The sequence below is a fragment of the Palaemon carinicauda genome, chromosome 10 (genome assembly GCF_036898095.1).
Source record: "Palaemon carinicauda isolate YSFRI2023 chromosome 10, ASM3689809v2, whole genome shotgun sequence".
Taxonomy (NCBI): Eukaryota; Metazoa; Arthropoda; class Malacostraca; order Decapoda; family Palaemonidae; genus Palaemon; species Palaemon carinicauda.
Genome location: NC_090734.1, coordinates 71958032 through 71966758, shown reverse-complemented (window position 1 = coordinate 71966758; position 8727 = coordinate 71958032).

Here is an 8727-nt window from a genome sequence, read left to right as displayed (position 1 = left end):
AATGGAAAAACGGTGTGACACTAGATCCCAGTGAATTCCCAACCACTGGAACCTCTGAGCTGGAGAAAGACGAGACTTCTTTCTGTTGATCATGAAACCTAGATATTCCAGGAACTGAATCACCTGTAGGGAAGCCTGCAAGCATTCCGCTCTGGATGCTGCCCACACCAACCAATCGTCCAGGTAGGCTACTACCTGGAACCCTTTTAGGCGTAACTGTTTGAGCGCTGCGCTCGCAAGCTTCGTAAAGATCCTTGGAGCTATGTTTAGCCCGAAAGGCATCGCTCTGAAAGCATAAAGTTTTTGTTGTAGCTTGAATCCTAGGTAGGGGGAGAGACGGCGACTTATTGGAACGTGCCAATATGCGTCTGACAAATCGATGGAGACGGTATATGCCCTCTTGGGCAGTAAGGCCCTTATGTGTTGTAACGTTAACATCTTGAACTTGTGGTTCACTATGAACTTGTTGAGTGGTGACAAGTCCAGAATGACTCTGAGTTTCCCCGAGTCTTTCTTGGGAACACAAAACAGCCTCCCTTGAAACTTGATGGACTTTACCCTCCGGATCACCTTTTTCTCCAACAGTTCTTGAATGTACTCCTCCAAAACGGGGGTGGAGTGTTGGAAAAATTGAGGGCACAGGGGCGGAGTACTGTACCAACTCCAACCCAGTCCATTTTTGAGCAGGCTGTGGGCCCAGGGATCGAAGGTCCAGCGATCCCGGAAATACTGTAGTCTCCCACCTACCGGCGACACTTCACTTTGACTGCCCTGCAGTCTTGCCTCCCTGGCCGCGACCACCTCTGAATCCTCTTCCCCTAGAGGGGCGTCTCGCCGAACCTCTGGCTGCACCTCTGGGCTTTGCTCGAAACGTGGTCGATTGCCCTTCGAACACTGGATTGAATGCCGGGGATGCTGATGACACGGCTTGGGGTACCCATTGGAAGGTGGTCGGGGTCTGGGCTACCAGTTGTGGTACCGGAGGCAAAGCTGGCTGCTGCTGCTGCTGTCGTTGTGGTCTGAAAGGCTTGGCTGGACGGGAAGAAAACCTCAATTTCTTCGCCTTTCCTTTCGGCTGAGGGCCCTCATCAGGGGAAGACTTCCTCTTAAGGGACAGGCCCCACTTAAGGAGAAGATTACGGTTCTCAGTGGCTGCCTTGTCCACCACCTCCTTGACCACTTCATTGGGAAAGAGATCTTTACCCCAGATGCTAGATGAGATGAGTCTCTTGGGTTCATGCCTCACTGTGGCCGAGGCGAAAACAAACTCCCTACAGGCCCTCCTCGCTTTGACAAAGCAATAGAGGTCCTTAGTCACCGTGGCCAGATGGATCTTGGCCATTACCATGAACATCTCAGGCATCTTGGGGTCGCTAGCCATTGTCTCCATGTTAGTCTGGAGAGACATCGAGGCTGCCAGACGCTCCTTTGTGTCCAATTCCCTCCGTAGGAGGAATTCCGACAACTTGGGAAGGTTTTCGCCGAACTGCTGACCTGCAATATCGGCGTCCAACTTCCCAACCGAGAAGGTGAGGTGTACCTCCTTCCAGTCCTTGTTATCCAACGGCAAGGCCAACGACAGTGGCTTGCATTCCTCCAGAGATGGACATGGTTTGCCAGCTTCAACCGCCTTCAAAACGGCCGCGAACCCTTTCTGCATAAAGGGGAAGGCCCTAGCCGGGGAGGATACGAAGGAGGGGTGCTTCTTACTCAAAGCAGCAACTTTAGAGTTTGAGAACCCCCTCTCCTTCAATGCAGATGTTAAGGCAGCTTGAGCCTTGGAGTGATCCAGGATGATCACCTCCTTCGGTTCCGTCTCCTCCTTCGAGGCCGGCTCCTTCTTCAGACGGACATAACAGTCCGGGTAGGCCCCTCTACTGGGCCAGAATTCCACCTCCTCAAGGGGAACTGAGCCCAGTTTCTCCAACATGACGATCTTCCCGACCGTCATCGGCATGTGCTCGGCATATCTCCACGGGTTGGCATCCGAGCACAGAGGAAGGTCCTTCACGTTGAGCTTCTTTGGAGGTCCACGTGATGCTGTGATCTTCTGCATCTGGAGCTCCATTGCAGCGGCCTTCTGATTATTCTCCCTCTGCATCTGTTGTATCATACCAACGATGAAAGAGAGAGCCTGTCCCAGCTCTGCTGGAAGAGCTGACGAAGTAGAGGGGATAGGTTCAGGGGCCTGAACTGGCACGTCTGAAGGTACGGGAACCTCTTCCTCCACGGCAATCGGATCTTGATCCTCCTCCTCACCCTCTGCGAGGAGGTCCTGTTCCGCACGGTCGGACAAGTCAGACATCTTGTCATCCAGCTGGATGTCCTGCATGGCATCCGCAACATCCTCCTCCACTGGGATCTGGACGAGAGGGATCTCCGGCCGAGGCTGGGGAACAACAGCGTCAGTAGAAGCCTTGGGAAAAAGGTATGCCCTCATCTTCTCATTAGGAAGATAAGGTCCAGTGGTGTTCTTCTGGAAACCCCTTACCCATAAACGGAGCTTCTCCCTCGCTGCATCCCTTGACTCCGCCGACCTAGGGGATTCAAAAGCCTCTGATAGCAGGTTAGTACATACTGCACATACCTGCGGATCCCAGTAGCGATGATCATCATTGGAGGCTGCGCAAGCCGCGTGCCTCCTACACGAGACATGTCCGCAAAAGTTCTTGCTGCGGACATTGCAGAAGACACTATCACATTTCGGATGCTCCTCCTGTAAAAGAAGAAAATTTCCATGAATATCAAGTGAATTTCAATTCACATGTAAATATGAGCATTCACAAAGAATAAGGGAAAGACACCTACTTGTGAAACCCACACAATCACCTGTAGAAGCCCACCAGCCATAAAATCACGTAGTTAGTCTTTACTAGAATAACCAGAGATCATATTTCCCGAGGGAAATTAGGTGTAGCTCACACCTAAGGTAAGATTTTACCATTCTGGCCAGAGATGAAAAGAATTTTCTTTTTATCCTTGTAAGGCGACACCAAGTGATTGCACAAAGCAACACAAGTAAGTTAGAAAAAACAGTGTTGTAACCTACTATATCATGGTCTCCCTTGGTAGAATACACCACCCAAGAAAGAACTGATACAGTACATGAGGGTGGTGTGCCGGCCGGCTCTTGCCGGTCAGTACCCCCCCCCCCCTTTTTTTTCCAAAGGTAGGTCTCAAGTATACAACTTCAGATCACCCCTATTGGGGAGAACTCCAGTTCCCATGCCTGAACCGGCCGGCAGTGGTTGCCGGTCCGTAGCCACCCGGGTAGCACCGTGTTGCCGGCCATCACTCTTAGTGGCCGGCTAACCGAGCAGTGTAGTAGGCCGGCCGGCAGCGGTAAGCAAACCCCGCCGGCTGGCATCCACACCAGGTAGCGCTCGGCTGCCGGCCGCCACTCATAGTGGCCGGCAGAAGAGCAAGAGACCGGCCGGCAAAGGCATATAACCACCGCCGACCGACAGCAAGAGAACTAGAGAACACCCCCCCCCCCCCGACTGCCGGCCCCTAGGCCGGCAGACGGCAAGGACAACACATAAGAAGACAACAGAATGAGTGCCGGGCTAAGAGGCTATGAACCTCTGCGCCCGGCACGCGAAAGAGTGCCGAGAGGAAGGGGAGACACTAAGTCAGGCTTCCTAACCACTGCTTACTGAATTTACAGACGGCAGCGGTTGAGGGACCAAGAAAGGACCGGGCAGCACTCAAAAGAAAGGGTCTCTGCCGGTCGGCACACTCTGCCGGCCGACAGGGGACCACGTCAGTTCCCCATCCTAACCTAGGCTAGGTACGGATGCGGACGACTGACACAAAGGAAACGGAAAAATAGAAGGGAAGGACAGAGGGTCCTGTCCAACCTTGCCTTGGTTAAGGATCATTCCCAATTAAGAAAGCTCATCTCAGCCAGAGAAATCCCAGGAGGGAGGCCGGCACTACTGGCTGCCTCCCTAAAACCAAGGCAATTGCTATTCCGGAAAGGGAACATATCCCGAACCCGGAACGGCAAAGAGGACAAGTCTGAGGGGTCACCGAGCGAAGGGATCAACTACAGGAACCCAACAAGGTGATCCAAGGAGGATAGACCTCCTATGCCCGTGTCAGGCAGCAAGGGAGACTCTGCCCCACGCTAGACCAACACGGACTCAGACTAATACACTGCTGTACTGTCCCCCTCTGAACCAAGTCAGTTGGAGCAGGAAGGTACAGTACTACTCCAGCATAGTTATATTTGAAAATTAATTCAAACAAACCACTAGAGTTAAGCCTAAGGCTTAAACAGAGGGAAAGGGTTTGCCCCTTCCCCGAAGAGAAGGGAGCAAACGGGGAAACAGATAATATTATAATGACCTAAGACAACCTAGCCTAGGCACTAAGAGAATCGATTACCTAAATCACCGAAACTCACTCCAATACTATCTTGGAAAATACTCGAAAAAGAGCTTATATGTATAACGTTGCCTAACGCTTTAAGCAATATAAAATCACACTTGGAAGACTAATTATCATGCAGGAAGTACAAGGGCCAACAACTAGGCTACGAAGACTAGTGTTGGTCAGCCTAGGCAAAACTTTCGCCAGGCACACTACTATCGCATCATAACAGAATTCCTAATTAAGCTAAGCAGCTAATTATTAAAGCGCAAGGGGCTGGGAGCGTCGCTCTTGCTAACAAATAAATCCTATTCTAGCGAGCGACAGCGTCCATGACGCCTCCAGCAGGCAACAGCTCTTGTATCAAAGATAACTCTTTTAATTACTTTAATATTAAACAAGAGCCTACATTTATACATAAAAGAAATAGTACTCAACTTATCCGAGGCAGAAGAAGTTGGAGAAAGCATAATAAGCGAGTAAATCCAAGATTTTGGTAGTAACACAGGGAAAAACACCGAGTCGTATAGCTACGCAAAAAGGAATACAGATGGCGCCGTGAGCGGCGCAGGGCACGCTTACGAAACGGGGAGGAGAGATGCCTTACGAACGGCTCCCCCCTTTCTTATCGTTTTCGTTTTCTTGCCATTTGACCCCTACGAAGTGTTAACTCTATTCGGGGTATAGATTGCTATGAGGCGTGTCAAGAATACGTCCGCTGATATTTACGATATCCCTAAGGTCTTTTTTAGGGATACTCGCTCCAGGAGTTAGAATTCTGGGTACCTTAAGGTAAATTCTCTGGGAATATCGCCGTAGTTGTAATATACCCTAGGAAGCTGCCTTTAAGGAACTTCCATCAGGACGACATGGCTTGAGCGCAAAAATACATATATATATATATATAATATATATATATGTATATATGTATATATATGTATATATGTATATATATGTATATATGTATATATGTGTATATATATATATATATATATATATATATATATATATAATATATATATATATGTATATATAACGGATTTTGAGCGAAGCGAAAAATCTATTTTTGGGTGAGATAGCCATGGCGTCCTGATGGAAGGTTCCTGTTTGGTAGCTTCCTTGGGTATAAGACTACTAAGATATTCCCAGAGAATTTAACCACAGGTTATCACAGAATTCTAACTTCTGGAGCGAGTATCTCAAAGGTTTCCCTTTAAGACATCGTAATACAACAGGGGACACGCATGTCTGATCGTGCCACATAGCTATCTCCACCCCGAACAGAGTTAATGCTTCGGTGTGTAAGGGTTGAGAATAGCTGGGAGCCGTTCCACAGCTAATCTCACTCGTGGCTACTACTGATACTCGAGACGTAAACAAACGGACGCCATTGCTCTAATGACGTCACGCGCGTCTTTATCCTGGCGCCAGTTGCTGCCCATCACCATGATACAATTGTGTAGGGTGGGAACAAACTGAACGAAGTAGTAGGGAGGGTCCATCAGGACGCCATGGCTATCTCACCCAAAAATAGATTTTTCGCTTCGCTCAAAATCCGTTTTTTGGGCTCAAGCCATGGCGTCCTGATGGAAGAGTACCAGAGAATCAATGTATCGTGGTAGATTTTCCCCCAGAGTTAAGTGCCTAGGCATTGACAAAACAGCAAAGTAATCTTAGGTAAGAACCATAGGAACGAAGTATCCTGCCCCCCATTGGTAGGAAGTTCCCATGGGCTATGCCGACGTCAAAGTGGTATTGAAGGGCTATTCATCTTGACAGAAGAACTTTTAAGAACTTAGAGATGAAGCAGAATGTTTGATATTTGTATAGGAACATTCTGAAGTAGGCCAGTGGTGGTTGGGCACTGTGTGTAGAGTTCATCTCCTGATTATCAGAAGTAAGTATTCGTGTAGGAACCTTACTGAGACAAGGTGAATATAATTTAGGATTAGACATCTTAAATTCTTCATGACCATAAGAAAGGAGGAATAAATAAAACTATGACAGTATGTATTTCATAGTAAGTAGGAGCTGAAAGAGACGCATAAGTAATAAAATAGAAATTTTATTTCACAATGCAGAAATTAAATAATTTACAGCAAAAGTAAAGTTCATTTACAGTAATAATAATGTACATAGAAATAAAGGCTTGCTCTTGAATCTGAAAAGGAATTTCAGGATTAGTAGGTACTCGTTCTCGAGGAACGCAAGTCTTTAAACAACACATCATGCTCAAGGCATGCGGCACTTGTGTGACACTATGACATTTCACCTGGGATAAGAACAGTTATAAAAGCACTAAGTGTTTTTAGACATCACTATGAATCACACGAGGGTCAACATAGGCACCCGAAGAGTTAGAGTCCCAAGTAACTCACTGTTCTACACAGAGTTAGGTGCAGGTTTCATAACACTACCTGCGGCTACCACAAAATGTTTGATTTCGTGCACTTGTTTCGCATAATGTTTAAAGAAAACTCGCGAGGACTTCCAGCCCGTAAAGTTTTTAAGGCTCTCAAAGTCCATGCTCTGAAAGAAGTTCAGAGAAGATGCCACTTTTCTAGGATCATGACCAGCGGGTGTACTGTTCGGATCCGCTCTGCGAATGAAGTAGGTGATTTTCGCTCTTAATTGTTTCAGTGACAGGTCGCTGCCCGATGTTTCTCCTTTGAAGAGTTGGCCTCCACCAAAGTTTGAAGTTCTGCGAAGATAGACCTTGAGACTCTCTACTGGACATAGAGAGACATCCTCCTTCAGGGGGCATATTCTCCAAGGGCCCCATCTTTTGGTGGGTAATTCATTTTTGGCGAGAAACGTCGGATCAGGGGAGAGGGTCACTTCTCCTGAATCAGCAAACAGGATGTGTCCCTCTTCTCTTGATAATGCCACTATTTCGCTGACTCGAGCTCCCGAGGCGAGAGCAAATAAAAATATAACTTTCTGAGTCAGATCCTTGAGGGGGCATGAATCATTGTCCAAGTTGGAGGCGAAATGGAGCACCTTGTCTAGTGACCAGGAGATCGGTTTCGGAGGGGGTGCTGGGCGTAGGCGAGCACATGCTTTCGGCAGTTTGTTAAAGATGTCGTTGGACAGATCAATTTGGAAAGCATATAGAATTGGTCTAGTCAAAGCCGATTTGCAGGTTGAAATCGTATTGGCTGCTAATCCTTGTCCATGAAGGTGAATGAAGAAGGACATACAGAAATCAATGGTGATTTCTTTAGGATTTTTTGCTTTAACAAAGGAGACCCATTTCCTCCAGGATGATTCATATTGCCGTCTCGTGGATTCGGTCTTGTATTCCTCTAGGAAGTCTAGACTTTTCTTCGAGATCCCAAACCTCTTCTTTGCGGCAAGGGAGAGAAAATCATGAGATGAAGGTCCTTGATTTTCGATGATGAAGCGAAGACAGTCGACTTCTGTACTTGTTGAGAGAGAACTGGGCCCGGGAGAGGGATCAGCTTGGGCTGCAGCTCCAGGACCAGGGGGTACCAGTTGCTCCGGGGCCACTTGGGAGCCACTAGGGCCGCTGTCCCTTTGAAGGTTCTCAGTTTGGAGAGGACTTTCAACAGAAGGTTGGTGGGAGGGAACAGGTATATCTTCGACCATCTGTTCCAGTCCAGTGACATGGCGTCCACCGCTTCTGCTTTGGGGTCCTCGTACGGGGCTACGTACAGAGGAAGTTGATTGTTGTCGCTCGTTGCAAAGAGATCTATCTGAAGTTCTGGGACTTGATGAGAGATGAAGGAGAATGATCTTGCGTCTAGAGACCATTCCGACTCTATCGGGTTTGTCCGAGATAGAGCATCCGCTGTCACGTTGCGGAATCCTTGTAGGTGAACTGCAGACAGGTGCCACTTCTTCTTCTCCGCCAGACGGAAGATTGGGAGAAGCACCTGATTTATCTGGGGCGATCTTGAGCCTTGGCGATTGAGACAACGAACTACCACCGAGTTGTCTAGGGTTAGACGGATGTGGATCGAGGGCGGCGGGGATAACTTCTTCAGAGTAAGAAGGACCGCCATGGCCTCCAAGATGTTTATGTGGAACGTCTTGAATAGTGGAGACCAGGTCCCTTGAGCTTGTTTCAGGTGGGAGTGACCTCCCCAGCCCTCCAGTGAGGCATCCGTGTGGATGTTGAGTGATGGAGGAGGGTGTTGGAGAGGAATGGACCTTTTCAGGGCCATTGCTTCCGACCACGGCTTTAGGAGGCGTCGAAGTCTGTTTGGAAGCCGTCTCTTGAGGTCTCTTCGAGCGATGGATGCCGATCGTCTCCAGACTCCCGCGGCATCCTTTAGCTGTGCACGAAGCACTGGGTTTGTCACTGAGGCGAATTGTAGAGAGCCTAGAACT